General features: G+C 43.1%; 1 protein-coding gene across 3 annotated transcripts in view; it reads right to left on the bottom strand.

The window, feature by feature from the left end:
* The window catches only part of LOC110983883 (potassium voltage-gated channel unc-103-like), a 158,626-nt gene that overhangs the window by 115,513 nt on the left and 16,076 nt on the right, over positions 1-27,037 (bottom strand). The window contains exon 3 of one of the 3 annotated variants that reach the window (XM_087142162.1): positions 18,263-18,409. The exons of the other annotated variants lie outside the window; for them this stretch is intronic. The gene's annotated coding sequence lies outside the window, so the exon portion shown is untranslated. The remainder of the gene's footprint in view (positions 1-18,262; positions 18,410-27,037) is intronic. 3 annotated transcript variants of the gene reach the window in all.

The following is a 27,037-nucleotide window of genomic DNA, read 5'->3' on the forward strand; positions in this document are numbered from 1 at the left end:
GCTGTGGGAAAAAAGGGGACCGCGCCAAGTAAGAGACCTATATCCAAGGTTTGGAGGAGGTTTATAGGAAATAACAATTTAACTAATTGGCAATTACATTTGCCCAGTGTTTCTCGGGCTGGTAAAACGTAGTGGTGCTTTGGTCAAGTCTTACCATCCTCAAGAAAGACACGATGGTCTGTTAAATGATTCAGAAAGACCCGCGGCAAACTGCTTGCCAATCAGTTAGGATATTGCCTTAATTACTCATGAATCCTATCAAAAAAAGTACAAATGACACTGGGGCAAAAAAAAATGATGTTGTGTATGTAACGATTTGAGTACACCACGATGGTTTACAGAGTACTCTTGATGTAATGGTCCTTAACTCTATTCGTTCAATGTAACCCCTTTAGTGGTATGATAGACTTTATTTCCAAAATGCCAAAGTGCCATTTCGGTCCACTTATAACCACACCCGCTTACACGTAATCAGTGTCAACGGCTCTTGTATGGTAAAACACAACTTAAAAAGAACCTCTAAGGAAAAAGGTTTTTTTTAATCTGATTTTGTCTGTTCAAATGAATATGGAAGCATCCAAATGGAACACAGTGTCATTTGTCTTCAGAGCTCAACTATAACAAGCTGAAAAGGGATTTTTTTCTGTTCATGCCAAGATGCAAATTCTGATTGTAAATTGCGCCATCCGGAGAAAACTTGTGGCAAACAACATTGTCATGTGGCAGACAACATGCATTGTTTGGCATATACAAGGATTTATCCACTTTGAACATAGGTCGAGGGTATCCCTCATTTTCTCTGTTTTCTCTGAATGACACAATCGACGTTCAGAATTTGCATCTTGGCATAAACAGGAAAAAAGCCCTTTAAGTTTGTTATAGTGGAGCTGACAGATGACACTGTGTTCGATTTGAATGCTTATATATTTATGTAACAGAAAAAATCAGAGGAAACATGTTTTCCACAGAGGTGGTCTTTCATGAGTCAATTATTCATGTATGTAGAAAAAATGCACAATTTTCAAATATTTTTTTGTGATATGGAAATCAATCCTCTGATGTCATGGTACATCACACATTCAATGCAAACAAGCTGGTACCCTGAGCGTCTTAAGCCCAACCATATGGTCCATCAACCGTGCTTCATAGATAACGAATTCAAAGTTCTTTTCTTCAGCCTCAGGCTTTTCACGAAAATCAGCACACCATATTGCAAGTTCTTTGCGTCATTAGCGAATGATTGTGACCAAACCGCGACCTTGTAAGAGAATTTGAGCAAATTCAAGCCATGGCAGAGACCGTCTGTCAGCACTTTAGCGTTGTGTTTTAATAGGAACTTCGGGCGGCACATGTGTGCGTGTGTCTGTATGCATCTCAGTACATTCAACTACGATTTATCTGTGCTCCGACTCGGTGGGTCATTATATTATTCTAGCTGGATGCAGGCTCTCTGGCAGGCAGTTCGCTGGAACTGGTCCACAAGGCCAGACACCACAAATCACTTCCAGATTCTACCCATCTAAAACTCTATACTGAAGACGAATGTGAACAGGATGTCGGGTTACTATTGTTGTTTCATCCTATCTCAGCTGCATACCTTGAAATCGATTGAGGTCTATTTTTTTTTCCTTTACTTTATTTGTTGGTCTATTTAGGATTCTAAACGAAGTCCCCCAAACCAAACCATATGGCCTTCCAGCTCAAGCTTTGAAAAATTCCTGACCCCCGCCATACGAAACCTTGTTAAATCTGTCAAGGATGGGACAGAGGAAAAGACACAGAACAGACATTGACATAACCAACCAAAAGCCCGCCCTCAACAGGCTGGCTACAGCAAGAACCACAAAACTTCAAGTTCTGTTTCTACTGTGGACCTTTCAATGGGTTTATCATAGTTGACGCTTTATGCAAGTACATTTTACGCAATAAATTGTCTGAAAATAACATAAATCACAACTAATTGAAACGTGGCCAAAATATGCAAGAGAACAGTTATGTCCTGCCGTCTGCGTCGTGATATGACCTCAAATAAACCCCACACCCGCCAATCACAGCAGCAGCGCTGCTGAGTGGTAGTGGTGAGCAACCCACAGGGAGCGAGGATGAAACCGGAATCTCAGCTGGGAAAATGATAGTTTTAAATATCGCACAGGTACACTCGCTGTTATTCTTTTCTCCAAACGAGAAACATCCACGTCTCCACCAGTCGTCAGTGTGAGTAGCGTTTGGGGGCACTCGTACGCAATTAATGAAGGAACCATCGACGAGATCAATTTACTGTGTCTTAGGAGGGTTGAACCCCCAATCAAGACGGCTAAAGCTGGGACAGCGGAGATCCAAGCAACCTTCTCGTGTTTCAGGCAGAACTCTAATAAAAGCCGGGTGATACCGACGATGGGATAGACAATGGATATTTTGGTTATTTTTTTGGAGGGGGGGTATTATTTTCTCATAGATTAGTGGCAACTTTCAATTTTGCAGGTTGAAAACAAAGTAATTCTTTCTTTTCCTTTTTTAAGTGGAGTTGATGTAGATATGATAATTATATTGAAAACAGCGCTCCTGTAAAAGGGCCAATGAGCCTATATATTTCATATTATTATACGTCTAACCTTGCGCATAATATTACAGTAGCTCAGGGGCGTGTCCAGATCTTGGTTCTAGGGGGACAGAGGGGATTTTTTGTTTTAGAAAAGACTTTCCCTTTATGATATAGAGGAGTTTCAATCACGTGGTTTGAGTTAATTACAAAGATATGCGCGGAAATTGCTCCTTTAAAGTCTCTCAACATTCTTGAGTACATGAAATTACCATGGGAAAAAAACAGAGTCGAAAATAAATGTGACTCTACTGACATGGTACGCTTTCTGAAATGCCTTTGCCCGTCTTGTTACGTCACGTGCAAAAGCTCAAAGAAATCGCAAGCCCTCCCCCGAACAAAGTTTGTAATTCCGTGTCTAGAATATTGATGCTTTCAGCCCCAAAATACACCACTGCAGAAGCTCCCCAAAAGCTCCCTTCAAGCGAAGGGGGGGGGTCTTTGGGAACTCTGGGCTGTATTCAAAATATAGTGCTTTCAACTAAGCAACTCCATCTTTACAACAGTAGTGGATGCAAAGTAAGAGATACCGATGTGTCCATTTTTGCCTTCCATACTCAACGGCCGCAAGCGCATCATGCACAACAGCAAGATGGCTGCTGTCAGCCCATCAGACTGAATAACTACAGTTTTTTAACTATAGTCTGATTCATGTGGCTTCCCAAACTGTCTGTGAAGTACCGATACAAAACAAATCCACAGAAAGAAAAAGAGAAGACATAAAAGTGATCACATTACCCGACAGTGTGAAGGGTTATAAAGTCTGCGCACGGCATATAGCTAAATATGGCGTCCTGTCATTGGACCGGAGGAGTTGCCAACACCACTGCATCTCGGCACACTGGCCTGCCAGGAAGCGCAAAGCTCCTTCGGGCGGGGGAAGAGGAGCGGTCAAAGCACCCACCAGCAGCCAATTGACAAACCATCAACGGTAAAAGGGAGTCAGTTCCAAGGAAAACAGTGCCCGCAAATTGGTGAGTTTCATCTCTTCTCCTCCCTCATTTCATGAACTTGTTCTTCAGGCTTGTTTCTCAGGGGAAGAGCGCCCCCTTCCTCACGACGTCAACGGCCTTGTGTGATCTTAGACCCACAGCTGCATCTGCCGTGTCCATGTCTAGTTTATTCCAGCATATTCCAAAATGTTGAAGCTTAAAAAAAACAGTTATTTAGAAATGACAAGGGGTCGTGGGCTCAGAGAAGTATACGAAAAAACAGTAGACATGCCTATTATGAAAACAAGTTAGACTGGACTTTATTCAAAGTCAATCGATGAATTCTGCGCTTGATCATCCTCACGCGAGTAGCCACGTGATCGACACTAATTGACAAACATCTCCAGCGAAAGAACCATGAGTTGGTTGTTAGAGGCGATGAAGGGGAAAAAACATGTATTCGTCGGGAATATTCATCGAAGGCCTGACTCGAGTGCTTAAATGGCTTTTGCACTCCCCCAAGCGCACTTGCTGCTGTAGCGCCCTGCCGATGCCACTTCAGCGCGGGGGCTCAGTGCGTGGTTTTCGGGAGCCAGCTCCGTACACACCACTTGGCGTCTGTCGCGGATCACACTCTCTGAAAGGCCAGGTTTTGAAATTCATGGCGGGCCTGAGCTTGAGGCAGTACGCAGTTAAGGGGAAAACCGATCATAATGCATTTAAGATGCTCGCAAACTCTCACAAAATACCCGAGAACTCCTTTGCGACCGGCAAGACTTCAACATAATATGATGTCACACGTACACCCTGAAACAACTGAATCTTTAAACCTTCTATCTCGTTCACTTCACATGCTACGTCGCTGCTTTCATTAGCCAAGGGGGTCTTCCAAACGTTATTAGGCATATTTCTAACCAAGTTTTTCATTTTGAGGAAAAGGGCGTGCTTTGGGCCTGTACCAGGCCGTCAAAAAAAAAACATTATTTGCACACATTGTACACTCTGTAGTTGTCCGAGGAAAATACAGAACATCGCTCAAGCAAAATTTCCTCATACAATAGTTCGAATATAAGTCTGATGGCAGTGACACGGTGTTTGTTGTTCCTGAAGGCTGCGTACTGGGTAAGGAACAGTATACAGGTGGAGCTGTTTGACGCCCTCACGACAGCCTCGGTGCGTGGGACCACACACACATACAAAAAATGCAAGCATGGACTCCCCCTAGAAAATGCCATAATGCAAGCGCGGGTAACTTTCCACGGATGGCGTGCAAACCTGAAGCGTCCTCGCGTCGGCACTGGGCGTAAACGGCAATGGCAACTCTAGTCTGCTCTTTTCTCGCCTTGGAGTGGGTACTTGCATGCTCGTGCGGTCCAAAAGTACGTGACCCAGTCCACGTAATCTTCTGTACGCAGCTATCCGCGAAAATATTCCTTTACAGACGATTTCCAAGTGTTTTCTTGCTATGGCGAAAGAGCTCAAGACAAGAATCATTCTACGCTACAAAAAAAGGCCTGTGTGCTAGCAGAAATTGTCAATGTCCCCAAGCAGCAGTGTACAACGTACAACCGCAAAGACAATTAACAGTTATGTGGAAGAGCAAGGAGCAAGCTCATGCGATGGCAACACCTGTTCTTGCATTCGTTTCCCAGACTGTAAACACGTTGCCATCATGTGTGTCAGCTTGGTACCAAAGCTGTCACAACGTCAGAAGTTGTAACTGAAAATAACCGGCAACGGACGGAACCCACAAGGGAAGTGCATTCCGCTGTGTGCCTATTCATGTGGCTTCAGTTTCGATTTTGTCATTTGCCCAACCCTGCAATTTACCGGTAGCCTCAATAACATTTTGGCCGCAGCCTTTAAAACCGTGGTCGCTGGAATAGTCTACAGCGCCACCAAGTGCTTTCTCGCCACTGTCCAACTGAGGATGGTTTGAATGAACAGCGCCATCCATGAAGAAACAGAGTGCAAGTTGCCACAGCCTTGTCAATGAAACGACAGGATTCGAAAGTTTGAACACTGTTGTCAAATATCAGAAAAACAGGGTCTTATAAACTACGGCTACATGAGTGATAGCCTGTAACTGCAGCCCCTGGAAAACCTGTAGTACGCCCTCAGTTGACCTCCTGGAGTTTACCTTTTTTAAAAGCACATTGTTGCAACAGCCATTTTCGTTGCATGATACATATTGGTCACCAAATCATCCAAAATGAACGAGTGATAAACATGTCTTTCCTGTTTGTTTTGAATTACTGATATGATAACTTTGTAGTGTATTTCAGAGCTTTAGTCTTGGATTAGTTTTTTTTTTCATAAGAAAACACTTGATTCTTATACATGCTAATTCTTGCCTTGTTACAAGTATATTGAACAACGTACGTGTACTTGGATTTATTGCAGTTTACACGGAGCCTAGCAAGTTAATGTAGTACTCTACTCATCTCTCTGGAGCTGCACGTGTAACCCATACTGCGAAGACAAGCTTTGTTGGAGATAATCGTTTGAACTTGCGTATACCGAATCTCTGTCTGGAGCTTTGTTACAATGGTCACTACTAATCTGGAAGTGAAAGATGTACAATACATTATCGAAACTGCAAGCTTCTGTCGAGATGCTTGTTTATTTTTTGGTCCACAACTTGAAATTACACTGCATCCCTCTAGTGGCGGATCTTATCAAGGCCAGCGAATTCCACGAGAGATAAGAGCTGCCGCTACATGGCCTATGGTTCAATGTACAATTTGAAGTGAAATTCAGGAGGAAATAAGACGGGAAAAGATATAATTGTGCAAGTATATCAAGCATCTTACTTGAAGCCAAACTAGGAAAAGAAGAGGCAAACCCTTCGAATTCGGCTGAAGGTCCTTAAGTACTGTCGTAAATACTGACACGTGTTTGTACGACTCAAGGCCGGTACGGTACGTACGGCCTTTATTTGATATCTGACATTAAATCAAACACTCACAGTACCAATTCTCAACGCTTGATCTCGCTCGAACTTCGAGCAATGTTCCGCTTCACCGACATCCGCTATGGCATGGGCTATCAGTCATCCTTCGCGAGCATGTGACATTTTGTGGCTAATAACACACACGCAAATCTCATGTAGTTTTTGTAGTTGCACTAAATGACTGAAAATGAAATGATACTCAAGTATACTATCGGAACGCCCCGGGTAATAATTGCTCAGTAAAGTTGGATTCCTAAGACTAGAGATAGCCATTTGGGTGTACAATAATGTGGTCACTTTCCTTCATGAACAAATGGTTGAACAACAGTTAGTCAATTGATATTTGCACAAATGGCTACAGAGACAACATGAATACGAAATTGAGAAAACAGCCGGGATTTACCCGTCTCCCTCAATGTGATCTTAATGCTTCAGCAACAACAACAAACAACAACACATGCTGTGCGTATCAGTAACACGCACACAATCGGTGGTTTTTACACATAGAAAGTCATATATCACGACCAAATCATCAGATGTTGTAAACACTTTGCACGCTTTGGAAATACGACCGAGTAAGAAGCCGACTGAGGTGTTTCCGCGTCGTCTCAACCACTGTCCTTTAAAGCTGCAAAGAGAGCAAAGATCTTAAACAAGGCCGCCAACAAGTCTTGGCCGACCCAGGCAATCAGCCAGTATCTTACGATACACTGTAATTATGGGAAACGGATCTGTTTCTTATTTCTGTTTACAAAATGTCATCGATCCGCTGGCTGTACTCGGTGAGGAGAACAGGAGCAGCCCCTTGTCGCTCTTGGAATAATTGCGTGGGTCTCCTCACACAATTACATTTTGTTTAATAGTAATTAAAGATTTATAATGCGCTGTTTCCATAGAAATTATCAATGTTGCAGCACAGGTAGAACTTAAGGAAATAAATGGATATTTAAGTGTCGAATGAATGTCGCCGCGCCAGTACCCAAACCGCAGTATGGGTATAGGTCTGTCCCTCCAACATGGAGAATAGTTTTACCTAGACCTAACCCTGCTTCCATCGGTGATATCTCGATTTTTCCAGGGGACAGACGCCTCTACCCCTACCTGCGCGAAAAGAAAGCTAACTACCATACACGGTGACACTATGAAATCACAGTTAAACCTACATTAAAACTAAAATAACTAAATAAAGACACTGAAGCCGTAAAAATCAAATACCTTGCAGTATGTTTAAACATAGGGAACTTCTCCCATCCGCGGATGAGGCCTTGTGATCCCCGGCCCCCTTCCTTTCTAAATCGACTCTAGTCCAGCTAAAATTCATCCCATATTCCCTTCTCTCTTCCCCCCTCCGATTACAAAGCTTTTGCTTTCAGGGTGTGAGAACCAGTACGGCATTTGCTCTGTGGTATGTCTGCACTTAACGACCGTGGAAGGTTGCGCCTCTTGCTAAATGTTGCATGAAGGTGGATTTTTGCAAGATTGGCGTGAATAGTGCACTGATGATGCTCTCTTAAAAGCCCGTCTGTGTGCGCAAGCTTGGCATACATAGTGCGGACATCTGTACAAAAGAAGTCCACATAATGTAGGGTGCGATGTGTGTGTGAGTGTGTAAACGCCTTCAATCGTGGACCTATAACAATAGGAACAATAGGGTCCACGGTTGCCGAAGAGTCCACGGTTGGAAAACGTGTACAAAACATATGGGAGGTCTTCCGAAAAAGTTAAAGTACGGACAAAAGAGGAACAATAGGGAGTCCACGATTGAAGACGTTTACACACTTGGGTGTGTGTACATGGTCTCTGCTTACACAGTAATGCTCTCGACATCTCTTACCCTTTTCTTCAGCCGCCAATCCGTGTGACCAAGTTAAAAACAAAGTGCGTTCACTTTCGAGGAAACCGATGTGTTGGCACCTCCGCTTAGTACGTTCACGTGGGCTTATTTTCAAGTCGGAGGAATTACATGGTGCTTTGGCGTGCACATCATTGTGGCTGGATGGTACTTTTCAATCGAAATCAGCCGAGAATTTTATCAATTGCAGACAGCAAAGGCTGTTTAGTGTACGACTACGTTTTACCGCGGAAATTATCGAGGATCGCCCGCAACTGCAGGCATTAAGATGCAACTTGGTGGTAGCCATTGCTACTGTTACGGAATTCTAGTATACAGAAAATAAATACGGCAAGTTCAATGTATCCCATGACAGTCATATGTACAGTAAGCACGACTAATCTTGCGTGATCATGTTTTAATTTCGTACGATGGCTTCTGGCCTTGGTTTGACATTACCGTGACGCAAAACAGCCGTCGCACGCCATCTTACAGGTACGGAACCCAAACGCTGAGTCTGGTCGACGTCAAAGTCAAGGTCAGACCTGTCCACCTGCCTGCAGCTATTTATAGGCGCGTGTAATACGTTGTTACCCGGGCTGAGTGGGAGCATATAAGAGTTTAATGGTCCGCCGCATCAGTGCGCCAATAACAACCTAAGCTCAGGGGCGGGTTGAATAGAGATTGTTTTGCATTGCGTCATGAGTAGATGGACGCATTGAGTGGGAATTACGCTCTGCTGTCACGAGATGTCTTCGACTTTTTTTATCCTATATTCCGATGCTTTCATTATTATTTTCTGTGCTGAAAGCAAACTTGACTTAGGTTATTTTATCATCGTGACGCACAACTTAAAGATTTCACCGACTGCGAAGAGAAACAAATAGCTACTGATGGCTTTAATACATTGAGAAGTAAGCAAATAAAATAAAACAAAGGGGTAAAAAGACAACACTGAATGCAGAAGATGTAACCTTTCGGTGTTGTGGTTAACACACTGTTTTCAAATCAACATAACTGAGACGTTTAGGAAAACTTCTGTATTTCTGGGCGCTCGCTCAAGCGTGTGTTAGTTGGAGGTTCAGGCAATCATCACTTACTCCTTGTTTCCTGTATCAACAAAGTCTACAGCGTGGACTCAACCAGCAAGGTGGGTTTACATGCCAATTTGAATAGTTAATATGTGGTAATGAATATTTAAGAGCAGAAAAATAAATGCAGAGGTAATGCAATACTACAAGTACTATCCAAATAAACTATAGACTATCACCTGCTACGAATGGTGTTTGCTAGTGTCTGATTTCCTGGAAGCCGCAAGCCTTGGGCTGTTTAATATTGACATTTACCCTCACAAGCCTTCATTCCAAACCTAATTAACTTAAACGGTCTCTAAGCCGAGACCTGAGCATGCAGAAGCAGGCGCAAGACCGGCTCTTCTCGATGGATTCCTGTCCACCCGATCCAAATACCTCTCGCCGTCAGTAAACGAGGTTCTTATAGCAAAATGCTAACTTTCCAACGTGAAAGTAATATATCATCGCATTATGTGACTTAAGTGCCAAGCTGACTGGGCGAGGCTTGAGTCGATAATGCGTTGAAGTGAGCGTTCTGTTTATGGCAGTGGAAGCAAACTTAATGGTCACAATTTTGGGCAGGAAATAAAGCAACCTTTCAATTTGAAACTAATCTTTTCTAGGAGGAGCGAAACTGATAAAAAGGAGTCGAAAGAAAAGAAAAGTACCCTCCGGATTCTCTATTCCATTTCTGTCCCTTACCCAATTACCTTCCTCACGCCAGCTCTAACGGCCTGCTTTGTCCGTCACGTGATGCATGTGCCCATTATAATGCAATCTTTGTACTGTGGCATTTTGGCTATACCCAGCACGAAATGAGACCGAGGGGTACCCCCCGACATGTCCAATCCCTATACACATTCCAGACTATTGTTACTTGACACCCCCCCCAAGATGTCTGAAAGGAATTCCCCAGATTCCTACGAGACAATGACCAACACAAAGCAGGGGGGGTCTCTCCGTCTCATACCTTGCTGCATATGATTTTGGCATAAAAGCCCACATTAACTGCCTGCCCAGCTGTTGATGAAGAGGACGCAATTAAAGCAGCAGATTGCCTCCAACTGTTAGTACGTGTGACGTCACTTCAGTTTAAACTACGCCCACTGCACATGCACTGCACATAGAGTTGCATGCATCGATCGCCGTATAAAGTCCTGTAGATGCCAGTGTGACACATGATAATTATCATTCACGGTCGAATGCAGCTACGGCAAGTCAGCTCTGAATCTCAATAATTAACGGCCAGCGAGAGACATTCTGAAAAAAGACTCAATAATGTAGGAAGACGAGCCACCAGTGTGATGACACGTTGCGGTGCCCCGTCTCGCACTATTTGGCCTATCCTTTTATCATATCACTCTGGATTGTGTCGACCCAGAATTGGCAGAGAAAGGCAGTGAGTGCATTTGTTAAATTCATGATCAGTGGGCAAGCGAAACCTGTCGGAAAATATTGACCGTCCTGCCCTGCAGAGGCATCCCAGGAGAGAATTAGTGGTACCCGGGGGAAAAAAATTACTACTTGCTGCCACAAGAACTCTTCCAAGAACTGGCAACTACAACGACACGTAAAAAAAGGCCGACGATATCTACCCACCGGCCTCAGCGAACGCCTTTGTAAACATCACCAAGAAATATTTACAACGTGCACAAAACCACAAATGAAAAGAAGAAATATCAACGAACAAAGCAACAAGAACTATATGTCTCACAGTGTGACCCTTTCCTCTGTTTATCTGGAAATTACGGCAACTTTATTCCAAAACAAACATGCTTCACAATGTTTTTATGTTTCATCTTACGTGTAGTGCAAAAACGTTTTAACCAAAACGAAACCAAACTGTAGTCGTTTCACAGACGAAAACGACTGTTCATGGACAAGACATTTGAACTTCTCATTTTAAAATGGAACCATTACAAAAACAAGCCAAGAATTCTACGATCTGGATTAATACAGGTGGTGAGTATACACTTCAATTAGTGAAACAGGTAACGAACTATACTCTGGGGGAACGAAACGCTTGCGTACGAAATACTTGTGAATTTGTTATTTCTTATTTTCTTTCGACGTGAGGAAAGTCACAGTTTCCCAAGCTGATCGAGGTGGTCAGCACACGCTGGCACTCAGGGTGATTGAGCAACGAAGCAAAGTGAGCTAGCAGGCGCGCCACGTTTCAAGGCTACAAAGGCACGAAAAACAGGGTGTATATAAACTTTCAGCACACAGTCTATATAGAATCGGCAGAAGCCTTGACAACTTGCTGGTGATCTCCCTAGATGGCCACATATCTCACACACTGACGTAACTTTCGAAAATTCGACAACTGGACCGTCACATTTGGCAGGTCATGCACGGAAACATTTGCTGTCCCATTCTGAGGAACACTATCACCTCCATATGCTACCAACAATCTCACCTGCTGCCACCAATTGGCGTTTGAATTGTCCCTAGAATCTCACATCAGAACAGTATATTTATAGTTTGTAAAATCGTTTTCCCTTTCGAGTGCTATTGAATACATTTTTGGTTGTTTGCAAGTTCGAAAAATTCTTCACAATCCGCCTCAATATTTTTTTCACCACGAAAAGTGTACAAGATGATTCAATAGCCCTAACGATCTTTCTGTAAGGTGATGCTGACAAAGGGAATCCTTTCAAATCAGCCCAGCATCGTGGGGACCTCATTTATGCAGTGAAAACAATTAATGTCACGGAATATTCATATGGGGAAAAAAGTCTTTTAGGGGTATTTTTTGTTAGGATAACAATGTGCAATCCACAGTCTGCTGATAGTGGCACATCGTGAAAAAAAATGCACTAAACACTCCTTACTCCGCTTAGAGGGTCTATGCAATGCAATTTGTTGGAAACAGCTTTCGAAAGGGCATCTTTGTGTCGCAATTAACCTCATGTACAATTTTTTTTCTACTTTTAAGGCCATTTTCGTGCCATTTTGGTTTTATGCCGATCAGCAAAGCTGCGATGTCATCCCCGGATGAAAATCTGAAAAGTTACATTGATTTGTGCACCAAAAAGGGCTATAGTTCATATTTTGCGGGAAAACATTGCCTTTTCTTCGGTGGGTCATTGTTGCGTTGGTGTATGGCAATAAGCCAATGAGCAAGCCTGTCTAAGAAACGTTTCCAATTAGCAACGTTTGGTTTGAAGAACTCCGTAGTACGACCACAGAGGAAGGACACAGAAAGAGATATCGTGCGCGGTATGGGGCCGATGGGTACCCCCCCATGTCCAATCCCTATACACACTCTAGACTATTGTTACCTAACACATCCCCCCAGAAGTCTGTAAAGAATTCCTGAGATTCCGATCAAACAATGACCAACACAAAGGTGGGGGGTGCTCTCCACCCCATATCTTGCATCATTTGGAGAAAGACACAGTTGCAACTCTGGCACTTCAGAGTGTTCGATGATGGTCGCCGCCGAGTTAGACGTATAATAGAAAACATTCAAAAAATGCCTGATTACTGCCCGCACCTTAGCCGGACCAGCGGGGCCAGTAATATCCCAGCAATACTTGCAGTTTTTTGCTTGCAATTAAATAAAATTTATTACTGTGACCAGGAAATAGAGAGAAAAAAATCCCTGACATTAGACATACTTTTGCCTTCGTGAATAAACTTTTTAAATTTTGACACACTGTTCCATAATCCATACAAAGTTTCTAATTTTATTCTACCCCCTTCAATAAATCAGTTTTCAAAAACTTGGCGCGAGTTTGGCTAAGAATGGCGAACAAAATGTTGACTACTGCTGGAAAGCTAAGTCCATAGGGAACAAAATGAACTCCCTGTGAATTTCATCTCAGGGAGTGATCATAAAATCTCGTAAAATACTCTTCTGTACAAATGCCAAAATAGAAATGATTCAAACAACACACAAAATCTTGTAAGCAACGGGGCTTTTTATTCCCAAAATGAGTCCAGACGAAAGTGCTCTTTAAGGCCAGTGATTGCACATCTTTAGGGCGCACAGGGTAATGCAAGCAACTGCCCAAGCATTAAATCTAATGTTGTTATGAGATCATACCAAGCACCAACAAATGCATGAATATTCAATTCCCTAAGCGTCAGTACACGAAGTTTTAAGGATGCAGATTACCAGCGACAATTTGAGGCGGCAATCATAGGGTTTCGTGGCTGTGAAACAGATGGTGGGTAGCCAGCGCTCGCTGCGCTATGGCTATGGACATACCAGGCATGCCAGAAAGCGGTAATTGGCCAGATGTTATGGCCCGTGCAGCTCAAAATCCTTCTGCGTACTTCCTCTATGGTACGACGTACATGAATGGTATCCTCCCCTCACTGACATAGCGTCCTGAGCTGTCTGGAAGAACATGGACTTTTTAAATGGTCAAAAAGTGCACTGCACTTTTTTCTTACACCTCACTCAAAAAAATATATCAAACGGTTTTCATACGTAGAAGAGATGAATAAAGTTGCTCAAACAGTGTGTGCAACCCCCCCCCCAAATGAAATCATCTTCAGACTCTTTGGTATGTAGTTGGAATCAGCGTCACTGCTCTCTTTTGGCTTCGTCTTGTTCCATCAAATACGCGTGCAGTGAAATACCGTCCTAGACCACTTAAATTTGTCACAGGCTTTAAAGGGACATTCGCGCTCAAGTGAGGTCATCATTTGCTGCACCTGCAAGATTCGCTCGGCGCGCCCGGCCGAGTGACCGGGGCCGCAGGCAGTCAATTCACGCGACCAGATGGGCTATTAAATTCCGTGTTGAAACATTTCTTACGGCGATTTTAAAAGGCTGTTTTTCCAAACAGCTATCATTCATGCTGTAATCTTTGGCAATTTGCAAAACAGCTACCATAATCAGATAATCCCAGAAAAGATAAAGAGGATCTTCTTAGCGTCGCAGCCTCTCGAAGAAATAACCCTCGTGGGCTTGTCAACCTTGAGCAGAAGCATCGATCCCCCCATTGGCTGAAAAGCGCCAGGTTGAGAAGGAGTGTTCATTTTGCTGGTAACGACGCGACCCTAACACGTGAATTTCATAGCCGTTCGTGAATCAGCAAAGTGGCCGTCCATAAAGCACGTATACACGAAATGCCGACTTTTCAGACTCCCTCCCACTGTACGCATGGCGTACGCAGTGGCTTCAACCCCTCCCCCTGTACGCATGTGCATTCCACATATTTTTTGACTTCTCAGGGTATCTTGCTTTAGCACCATTATATAGCACAGTACATTGTATATCTATTGTAGTGCTGTTATTCGCGCGTTACTTTCAAATTTGTAATAAAATACCAAAGTAATGACAGTTTTTATAGTGGTACTGGGAAATATTTACTTGGCGGCTGAATAAAGATGCTGTTGAATAAAAGCAAAACCAAAACAAACCTGGTGTGTTTTTTTTCCTCTTACGCACGAAGAGGGCACCTGTACGTTTCCGGAAGACGCTGCCGGTCTTTGTGTCATGAGTCATGTTGCGGTTTATTTATTGTGTATTGTATTGTAAAGCGTATTGATATGATGAAGATTCATCAAAGGCAAATCTTCGCTTTTGCGTACGGTACGCGCTGGCTTGACCCCCCCTACGCATATTGTACGCAACGGCACCAATCGCTCCTCGCCCCTTCGTGTGTACCTACTTTATGGACGGGCCCGAAGTGTAGTTCTCCCCAAAGGAGCCTCTGTTGCTAGGAAAACTGCGCCTAGCTCAGGGCTCAATATAGATGACAATTGAGAACAATTTCATTCTCCTTGGACGGCCTAGCCAGTAGACTTTGCCACGCACGGACGCTTACCGTACGTTTTACAGATTAACGAGTCTATTAAGGATGTGTTTGATCAGCAAGTATAATGCCGTGATTCTATCTGGAGCCTGACTCCATTACTCTGGCCGATGATGATTTTGAATCAATGCCACAGGAAATCAGGACGCCATTTTCTTTTTGTCTTTTTTTTGTTTCCTTGTGTACACTCCAATCCTCCCGTGTTGCAGTCAAGTTACAACTGATCTGTACACTGAGATGTGCGCAATACTGCCAAAGGGTCCCAACTCCAGAAAGTTCAAATATTACACTGCAATGTCACTCAAACTGTAGCTGCAATGGATTTTTTTCAGGCACAGTTTTCTGCAATTTTATACCCCTCTTCAATGTATGAAAACTCCCTTGCACTCCTGTTTGGCTGCATGCATTGAAAAGTGCATTATTTTTTATTAAAACCTTCAAAACATCAATGCTTCCCTTGACAACTGAGGTCGCTGTTGCTGTGATGTCATTTGGGGAAAACATAGCACAGTGCACGGATATTTCTGTAAAAATGTGAAGCCAGAATTCACTTAACGCAAACATTTTTGAGAAAGAGACTGATGCTTGCTATTACTATGCACACAGACAATAAGCAGAAAAGAGATTAATTAGTCCAGCCAAATCTACAAAAATGCAGGATTTTTCGTGTAAACGTGTAGCATTTAGGCTTGCTTAGCGTTATTACAATTTCGCTCATGAATATGGAACTATTCATAAGCATAAACACCAAAAAGGCAGAACAAATACGATTGAAATAGCGAAACAAAGTTAAAAGTAACGTTAACGTAGACACCAAGGTGTATTTCTAAGGTTTGATTTAACACCACACTGATGCTGCTAGCCTTTAACAGTGCTAACACGATATCTTTATGTGAGAAAAGGGGATAATGCAATAGTACAATCTCAGACTTCTCAACCGTTCTATCACAAGGCTTAGTTTAGGGTAAGTTCAAGGAACATTCATGGTTCTCGCCGCCGAAACGATGGCTGGCAGTAGCTGTCATTTCAGATTTAAATACAACTGATGTATCATTTGTATTCAAAAGGTGTCCATATCACATTCGAAAACATCCTGGGGATATTCAGAGTTGTAGACTCGAGTCACTTGACTTGGACTCGAGTCGGACCGGAGTGACTATTTTTGTTACTCATGACTTGACTGTAACTAGCAGTTTTTGACTTGAGACTTGACTTGACTTGGACCTGCAAAAAGTGACTTGCGACTTGACTTGAACTTGCACATTACTGTATGACTTGTTACTAACGCAAGTCAGAAAACTACTGAATCAAACCCATTAAAGTTTAAATTAGGCCTATTAACGCGTGCCTATAGAATTCTTAAGAAAATCAGCGGAATTAAGACTTCTACTTCGGTCATATCTGCCAAAAGCCATGTCTGAATCATTTGGCTGTGGCTCGAAATCACACGACTTGACTTGTACTTGGACAAAAAAGTCTCGTGACTCGCTTGTGTTTGGACCAAATTGACTTATGACTTGACCTGCGATCAAACGACTTGTGAATTGGAGTTGCAAAAAATGACTCGTGACTTGACCTGGACTTTAAAAATGGACTTGCTAACACCTGGGGATATTTGATAAACAATTCCGTCAGTGAATGTCCGGAGAATGGCCAGCACTAATTTAATTGTGCGCCGTCCCCAAAGGGTAGCGTTTCGAATAAGTGGTGCAAGTAAGCAACGAACATCTCTTGCCCAAAACTGAGCAGGACACAGGTGTGCACGGGAACCGACTGCGCTTAATAGCTGAAGTGCGCGCGTGTCTCGACTTATCTAACGCTTGGCTGCAATGCGCGGGGAAATTGTATTGATCGATAAGAAAGCGACGTCAACGTGTTCCTCTGTCTTCGGCAGCTAGACTTTACGTCAAGTGAAGCTTTCTTAACCACATGCACAACAGCAGAAAGATCTTAGCACGCAACGCAAAGTACAAGAGAACCTCAAGGATCATGCCATGAACTTTCACAAGTTTCCAGCAACGCTCTTCCATTCCGAAAGCACTTCAATGCCCTGATACAGGACCATGAAGAAAAAAGTTCTAGCAGACCCCTGCAGTGTATTGCCCACAGAACACAGTTTTGAAAATGGATAAAAATAGAAATAGTTGTGAGGTGTTGGTTGACGATTATACCACTATTTAAAAAAAATGACCGAGTAATATTAAGCCCGAGATACAGACAACGCTCAGCCACACCCAAGGTGCATTTAATAAGTAAACAAGAAAGTTCCGATATCAGTCCTTCACGGTGTAAGACTATAATAAACGTTTAGCATTTGACGCTCAGGGAATGATTTTAACCTATTTTTTTTGGTCGCATTACTGGCAGTACGTGACTGCACTGCAGCATATACGTTTTACGAACAGACCAATTTTTTCTTTAAATAATCCAGTGCTTTTATTAGCACTAAAATAGCTGGAACTAAAATCAGTTCGTCTACGCAGCGACTGGGTGCTGTGGAAAGAGACAATAGCCAATTTCAAAAAGCTGTTAATTCTTTAAGACTGTCAAAATACTACCGAAATCAGTTTTGCACCACTTGAAGTAGAGTATGTCACACGCTAAATAATACATGTGTGCACACAGTGAATGCCCTTTGAAAGTGCCAAGTCCTGCATATTAATACATGTTAAATCTAGCATTTGAATTATAATTGAACTTTTGAATGATCCTGACAATTTCCAAGAAAAAAATAATAAAATGCACACTTAAATTGTTAACTCTTTACACTTGAATATTTAAAATCTTGGATTAATTATTTAAAAGTCTTGATTCAACACTTTCAAAGTGTAGTCACCAGTCGCACTAGTGTAAGTGTTGGATTCGACACTTCCATTTTTAGCTTGTATAATTTCATCGGTGAAAAGCACGTGAGACGCCCAAGGTGACAATTCTCCGCAAATATGCCGGTGAAGAATCAAACCATTAAAACTACTGGTCCAGATGGCGCTCTTCCAGGACGAAAAGTGAGATCTATACCAGTGTTGAAACAAACTTTCATACGGGTAGTTAGTAACATATCTCTTCGGAAACGTATGCAGCTACCTGAATAATGCCTTACCTCACGAACAATGTGCCCAGGGATGCACTGGATAATCCCTCTCGCTAGTAATCTCGAGAGACTGTCCTTTTGAGTTTAGGTTTCTGAAGGGACGCCTCTCCAGCATGTGTATGTTTTGTTCAGGGCAAAACACGTCCTCCCCTACATCTGAGGAAGTGATCAAGCACACTTGCTCAATAAATGCTAGCAAGTCCGTGACCACTCTATGAAACATTGCTAATAAAAAGTTTAAATAAAGAAAAATTTTAAAACGAGGGTCGAATTATATGTCTCATGGTAAGACGAGCGAATCAGAAATGACGCACTCGGTCCCGAAGGGTTATTTTTTTCTCCTTCTAAACCTGCTTCCTTTTAATTTAATTAAGATTTCGTCTTGTCGTTTCTGCAAGCTGGCAATTCACTTTCAAGTTGTTTGTTGGCTCTCGGATCAGAGCGGTTTGCGAACGTCACACTGCCTGCGCTCTCTGCCTGAGCGATTGACCTTTGTGGGAACGAGAAGTCCTCTAGATAGTGGGGGAAAAGCGCAAGACGTGAAAAGCGAGCCCATTGTGTCGAAGTGGATATTAATCACATTTGGTGCGGGTCGTTGGCCGGGAGAATACAGGAAGAAGACGAGATAAATAAACAGCTTCAAAAGAACTACTATAAAGGACATCAGTGATAGCCATACAGTGCGAGGTTTTTTTAGCATGATGGGGTTAACTTTCTTTGATTTAGGTGTGCAATATGAAGACAAAGAGATTGTAATATCGTACGTCTACAAAGTGTGCAAAAGCATGTGTAAAACAGTCCAATGAAAAAGGAAGGGTCACGAGAGAACATGAAATTGTAGTAAAGACCACAATCTCAATATGTCATTTCAGAAAAGATCCAGTACTTTTTCTCCTAACTGTAAATGATACCTCAATTGCTCCACAGAGACAATTTCTGTTGTAAATACAATACTCTGAAATAACTGAGGCAGGAAATAGTCCCTGAAATCACTTGAATTGCTGTTCTTATTTTCAGCCAGTTACCCTCTCAGTGAATACTGTTGGGTCCGAAGGTGAAGTTAGACCCAAGGAGTGAGGTTGTTAGGAAACCCTTTTCTACGCAAGCTCCAATATAGTAACTTTGAACATCACCGTGGTGTTTACCTACACCCTTTATGTTGCAAAAAACGTACACACAATGTAGCCAAAAGCCTCTCTGGTCTACGGTCACTTCTTTAAGGAGGCGCTCTGAACAAAACTTACCCTGAATGCGTATCCGGATGTTTTCGATGATTAATTGTTATGGACAGAAGATAAGTGTGCAGTAGTAATGTCTTGATAACAAAATTGCATAATGTACTTTGACGGCGTATTGCCGCAGTTTGACCGAATAAAAACGGTTGTCAATGGCCACATTCAATGCGGTCCTTGCAAAATTATCTACTTAGTGTGCTTGAAAAAAATTCCAAGCTGAATACATTTCCCATTGGCCCAATTTTTTATCGTCTCACACGACGATATCAAAGTGCACGAACGAAAAGAAAAATGCATTTTGTCAGCGAGTGCCTGTCAACCACAGATTCGAATCGATCTGAGCATTGATGGTTTTTCCATCACGTCGATCCACGACAGGCAGTTAACTTGAGGTAGAATGATTTAATTTCCCGGGTAATGAAGGACTATTTTGACAAGCATGTGATATACGGTTCAGTGGTAACACGCGAGAGTAAGCTGCCGTCTTCACGTGAGCTTAGTTACCGGAAGTCAAGCCTGGAGTGAGGGATGACTCTGGGTTCATTCATGCTCACTGTGTGGTGCGGTTCAGCGGTCTCTGCCCATGCAGGTTTAAAACTTTCCTGTTCACAATCACGAAATCAAATTGCAAGGTTACTCCCTGACACTGGCCGGGAATGACCCCGCTCTCAAACAACAAAACACAACCTAACCTGTTTAATAATCAGAGAAGACGTGCGTCAAATATTGCGGTGACACCTCAGTAGCTAATGCGTTTTTTAACTTCTGTGCGTCTGTATGTTCGCCAGTCACAAAACATATGGGTGCGGTGCATTCGAGTAGCTTACTCGGAGCAAACCTGACCTGGTGTGGTCGTGCGTGCTGTGTTAAACAAGCAAGACTGTGGGGTCGAGGTTAAACCTGTGCAAGCTGTGGAAGCTAATCGAACTCAGCCTAGTCTACTGGTTGCAGAGGCATTTAACGTGCTCGTATAAGCAAGCTGCGCGCAAACGTGGCACAGTTCAGTAATAACCTCCATACTTCTTCTTTGGCTGCCTGTTATTAGTCTATTAAGCATCTCTCACTTAAGGTCTCTCCCCATTTGTTTTTGGTCAAATGTGATTACTTGTGTCACTCTTACCTAAGAGTTGCAGTTACAAGGGAAGTTGGCACTCTGCAGGAGGAATTCAAAGAGGAATATACCCAAGAGAGAGTTCACTTAATCTTAAATCCAGGGCTGTCAATACACTTGGCTTGGAGACTGAGCGGGTAGAGTGTTCCGTAATGATGTGCGAGAGCGCAATGGAAGACAATGCGGCATAGGCGTAACGATTAACGCACTACAGCTATTCACGCTCTTGTGGGGCTAATCTTTACCATGCGCACAAGCAGATAAACGCATGCGAGGTGCACCTGAGCGTGAGCGCCACGCAATGCGGAAATGACGCCATGGCGCCCCCAACCGGCAATAATCTGGGAGGGGGGGTGCACTCACCTAATGGTTGCAAGTTACCGCGATTACCCTGTGTGCGCTAAACGACGTGAGACATGCACTTTGGGAGTCAGGTGGGCACTGGTCCGGTAAAGCGAAACTGATAAATTCAATTCGTTCGATTGTCTTTGTTACTAAAGAACTGCATGCAGCTTTGTGTAAGGTATAAATTTCACACTTCTGCCATCATTGTCTTAATCCCCCAGAGACCTATAATGAGTTCTGACCGCGCTCAATCCAGATTAAAATCCCAATTTCAATGCTAGTTCCAAACGTGGAGGTCTTCCATATTTTAGACCAGATGAATGGTTATGACATTTCTCTTTTACCGCTACTCTTTACCTTGTTTAAGAGAGGTCACGTGTCTACCTAGCAAACACGCTATGGGCTGGCAAAAGGTGCGCGCGCAGGTTCGCCCACTTATGACGCCAGAGTAAGCAGGTCTATTTCTCTCACAAATGCCGAATTCTCATTAGTAAATTCGTCATCACGTGCTGGTCACTTTGTGCTGTTTAGCAGGCGCGCACGCAAAGATCGAAGCAAAAGTCAAACACACAAGGGTAGATATTTCACGCTGTTCCCAGGGAACAGTTTGCAACGCGTGCACTTTAATAGATGCCTGACATTGTGATAACACGCATGAGACATTATATATTAATATTTATAACATGGTTTATTCGGGTAGATAGTTGATGTTAGCTCCCTGCCGTATTGGAAGCTGACATACAAGTTCCTTGGTAGGCCTATCGTATCACCTCGAGAATCAGTTTGTCAACTTCCAACAACGCGGAGCTGGAATCGACTATCCATCCCCAAACCATGACATGGCTGTTCACTTTATTTGTTTATTTTTGGTAATGACACCAAGGATTCCTCAAAAACGTCCTAGACACTGTAGCTCACAAGCCTGTAGAAACTTGTAGAAAGGAGACAGTGAGAATTAGTAACCGTTGACTGTTGGCAGACCGTGGCGACGACTTGAAATCGTATATATGCACGTGGCAGCCACTGCGTTCTCCCTCCAGCCAATGCCCATAGACGCCTGTTACTCCCAACCGCAGAGAGTTCCATCGGGCTGGGGATAGGAATTTAATTTGAGAAAGTAAGCTCCACCCCGCAAAGATTCCTGTACCACACTCCTTCAGAAATCCAGACGCAGATCTCAAGCTAAGACTGATTTTGCCAACGGCCAATGAATTTCAATTGACGCATTTAACAAGCAAGCAATTCTAACTAAATTGAACTTTCATCATAGTTAACCGGGCGGTAGCGTTGGCCTGGGCGAGCGCTGTAACCATGCAAGTTCCCTCTGTTTTTGTCTCACCGTAGCAGGGCTTACGGCTTGAGACTGTCACAGTGCACAACAAGGGTGTCTACCATCGTCCGCTGGCAATGTGCATGCCTGCGGGTACAGACTGACGCACAAACGTGCTCACGCACTTTGGGGGAAAAGCGGGAAGCAATTTCGAGGATCAAAACCTCGACATCACATTCGATTTCGCCCATCTCATCTGTTGCCCTGGGAACGGGCATTAGTCTTCCATCAGCCGGCGGGCTTGTGGGTAATACTTGTCGGATGTCGTTAGATATGGCCTAGGGTCTCCCGAGGCTGGAGACGAAGAAAGGGGAAGAAAGCATCGTGTGTAGATTTATTGCTTGTGCTAAAAAACAATCTCAAACCTGCGGTGAGTACTTTTACGATGGGGCTGTTAACTATCATGTCAAAATCATAAACTGATTTATAGCTATCCATATTGGTTTATTCTTTATTTAGATAATGAAAAAAATAGGCCTCTGGGGTTTCCAATGACTTAGATCAACAATATAATTATATTCATTAATTGAAAGAATTTTCAAAAATCTATCTTGTTTAACTTGTTTGGAACGTATCATTTGGAGCATTTGAATGTGATACAACTTTAATATGTCAGATGTCTTTAGTGTGCAAAAGTCTTAATTTTCAGTTTCGTGTGTGTGTTCGGTCCATACAAATTGATTGCTTTTTCCACTGCTTTTTCTATATTTAAATTCGAGATACAATTCTCCCAGAAATCATTTCATGTTTAAAGTCTTTTGAAGACTATTTTCGGCGCTTAGACCTCAACAGTGGCAACTGCAATTGCAAAGTAATTACACAGGGATGGATTTCATCACAGACGAATCAACAAGGTGTTTATACCCGGAGAAAGTTAATTAAAAATCGAGATGAGGTAATTCTGCCCACTAAATAAAGGTAATTAACTAAGACTGAAGACGAGTAGGCCTATGCCTGATCGGTTTTGTCCCCAGCCAATTTAGCCAACGCACCTTAATTGAAGAAATAATGAAAGTCCGAAAAGAGAAAATAGTCAGTTAAAAACAGATTTCTTTGGAACGTGCGCCATATTCACAAGCCAGATTTGTTATTTTGTACTGAACCAATTGAAACGGTGGTTTCTCATCGAAATGATGCTTGAAATTCTCAACAACTGTGCTTTGTCAATCGCTTTTCATTGAACGGCTGTGTGGAACAGTGAAGGCGTCCGACACCTGAAACTCCCAAGCCCGATGTCACATGCAGTTTTGGTTTTTCTTCTGCAAGCACGCGCTTCATTCTCTGTCACGGCCAGGTGGGCTATTGTGTTTCTAGAAACTGGGACAAGCTGTCGCGCCGCACTGTCTCCTCGTAATGATGAACGCATTCCACTTGAGTTCAGTTATCAACAGCCCCATTACACGACATTTGGTGTACATTTCTCCATATAATGTAAGGTTACCACATTTGAAGTAAGATATGGGACTGAGGGAACGCCCCAACACACACCCTTGTGTCAGTCATTGTTTGATCGGACTCTCAAGAATTTTCTGACATGGGGGGGGTGATGTAATGTAAGGGGTGATGTGTTGAAGGGGGTACCCCTCCGTCCCATATCTTGCTGGCTATAGGTTACCAGATCCTTTTCAATGTGCTAACAATCTGTAATTCAGGGACTGAATCGGAATTTTTGTCAAGGGTCGGGAATTTTTGTTGGGTCGGTGTACTAATGTTGTTTGTCACCGTTTGAGAAGCCAGGCATTCTCTTTGTTTTGTCCGAAAGTTTACACGCTAAACAGGATCCATAAATATTTTACGCTTTCTAAGGGGTCTTTACATCTTTTAATTTGACGTAGGGCCCTAAAATCCCCCCACTTTGGTTCCGCGCCTCTAATTAATTGTCAACCCTGTTATTTGGTGGTTTACCGTTTTCCAAATTTTCCATTTGTGATATACTTCTTGGTGAAAGTACAAAGGATAGATTACTAAATGACCGGAAGAAATGCTTTGGCCTTCTCCATTCAATTCCAACGTTTTTGCATGAGACACTGGGAACATTTCACGAGGCTTTAAAGCACACACACGTGCATTTGCCAAAAAAACCCACGATTTCTTAGCACAATTTGGTAACCGTCTTGCATGCTGAACATTCAGCGTGTATAGTAAGCATGAATATGGCACAGGTTGGCCTATCACTGTTTGCGTGAACAGAACGCACGTCTTTGAATTTGGGACTCGAACCAAAAGTACACTGTGCTCTTCTCGCTCATCAAATCACTTATATGCTGCATTAGTTGCCTTTCGTGCACATTATGCTATTTCCCCGATGTTGTTCCCGAAGCCGAGGCCAGCTCAATTAAATGGCTGTCAGATCAACAGCATGTCTTGTGATTATTGTTAAAGGCATCCTAAACTGCAGTACAGTGTAGTGGCAATTCCCAAGTTGCATCACAGTGCACTTCTTTTATGGACAGTAACAACGCAGCCCTTGATAAAGTAAGTTCCAGCAAAAAGATAATATGGCTATCGGGGCATTACAAATCAAGGGAGGTCGATTCAGAATACAGGTGAATAACACCAAGTGCGCCTCCAAGAGTTTGCACGTTTGGAAAGGGTCGACAGGTTTCGCGCTCGGTACACCGAACTGACGGTTTTAGCTGAGAAGCACTCAAAGGGTCGACAAATTTCGCGCTCTGTGATGGGTCAACGCTTTGCAAACTCTTGGAGGCACACTATTGTGAAACGCCCGTCTTTGGTACACTGAACTGACAGCTTTAGCCGAGAAGGTGCACTCAAAGCGAGCTCAGTAACGGAAACTGTTGCCAATTCATGCCCATGTATGTTCCTCTAAAGAAAAAAAACTGCGAGTTTGTGCAGCTTTAAGGTGAAAACCGGGCGTGCATTCTCTACGAACAAGGGCAAACAGTTCCGTCCATTTTAGCTTGGTTCCGAGGCTTTTTCACCCATTCCATTGAAGGAAATCTTCAGCTCAAGTATCTGCCGAGGTTACGCGATCAAAACAGGAGGAATCCGGAATAGTTTTTGAGATGGCGTCGTCAATAACGACGAATACTGGGCGTGTTTATGTTCATGCATATTTTATTACATACAAGAGTGTGTACATACTTCACAATTCAATTTTTTGTTTTTTACTTTTGCAGATTTTTCCCTTTTGTTTGGGGTTTTTCAATGCATATTGACCTCCAGTTTTCCACAACTTTGCTAATGCTGACGGGTCAAAACTAGAGGACCTGCGCGCGCTGCATCTAAAGGGAGAGGGGACACGACAAACATTTTACACCACTATTTTCGCGAAGGACGGCTACGGTACTTCCCATTAATGTTAACGATAATTATAGCAGGGAATCAGCTAAATTCCTCAATGGACAAATGCAGCTAGAGCCAAGCATTCTTCACAGCTGAAGCTGAGCACTGGGGTTACCGATGCCTTAGGCTCGGTGGATACCGGGCAACTCCTCTTTAAACATAGAGATGAACTGCAAAGTGGCATATTGCGCTGAGACGACAAATCCAACGCCTCGGGAACAGGTATTTCTACGAGCCATCCAGAATTACATTATACACCGCACTCCACAAAAGTAATGATTACTCGGAGTAGTACTGATTCTGTCGATTCCTGGGGGTTAATTCGCATCAGCGTCGACTTTTTCTGTAGGCGTGATCCAATTTTAATATGTCTTTGTTAGGTACATGTTATTATTGTCAGAGCGTCAAAACATCCACATGTACTATCAATATGTTATAACTACCAGCTCTCGGTTATCCTCAGCTATAAGTTTTGGCGGCAGATAATGTAATCCAAGCATTGCACAATGAACTTCTTACGCCAAATTTAAGAAACCCTTGCTCTGAGTTGAGCCAGCCCAAGGACCCTGTACCCTAATTGCACTTTTCTAAAAGGATGTGCCATCTTTCTCGTTGAATACACAGAGAGAACAACATAGAGTCTACGTCCCCAGACAATGTCATTTCATGAGACAGTATCGCCGCGTTAATACAAAAGGCCATTTTCGATCGAACAGCCTACCCATGAGAGACTCAGACTAAGTATTCAGCGCGATATTCATCTTTCATGAATCAAATGTGACCCATTTGGTATTTTCCGATAGGATAAACAAAGCCAATGCTTGTGACCTCATAAGAGATCGATTTCAGACTGGTCTATCGCGGAGCATTATTATCGGCAAGACATATAACGGAATGCTGGCTGATACTGTGAGCAAATTATTACCAACAAGCCGCCCATGGATAGGTCCAAATAATGTTGGGTGTAAACTTTGTTGATAAGTTAGCATTCTTCCCGCACCCATCCTGTAGTTGTGTAGTTTATTCTCCAGCTCAAGACCCATTCCCCTAAACTTCTCCCCCTTTTGAAAATCGATGGGATGTCGTCACCAGAAGCCAGATTTATTGCCCTTGGTGGAAGCATGATTTTTCACTGCACTTTCGGTCTCGAATCAGCGTCTGGCAGAGCTGGCCGTGTTGAAACATTAAACAGGACCACCCCAAGTTCCCTCGACTATCCCTCCATCGGCTCGGTCGGGACTCACTTTCTGTATGATCTGGCACCCTTGTGCAATCATCTCACAAGCCGTTGGCGACTTTATTGCCGAGATCGCGACGGTGGAACACTAACTCATGCAAAGTGCTACCTCCTTCACCTTCCGTTATTATGTTGTTTTGCTAAAACTTGACATCCTTCAGCAGCCTCAAAGACTGGTATCTGCTCCATGACGACTAGCAGTATGTGTCATAAAGCTACA

Source organism: Acanthaster planci, linkage group LG10, assembly GCF_054643075.1.
Source record: "Acanthaster planci isolate LZ-2023a linkage group LG10, COTS_SCS, whole genome shotgun sequence".
Classification (NCBI taxonomy): Eukaryota; Metazoa; Echinodermata; class Asteroidea; order Valvatida; family Acanthasteridae; genus Acanthaster; species Acanthaster planci.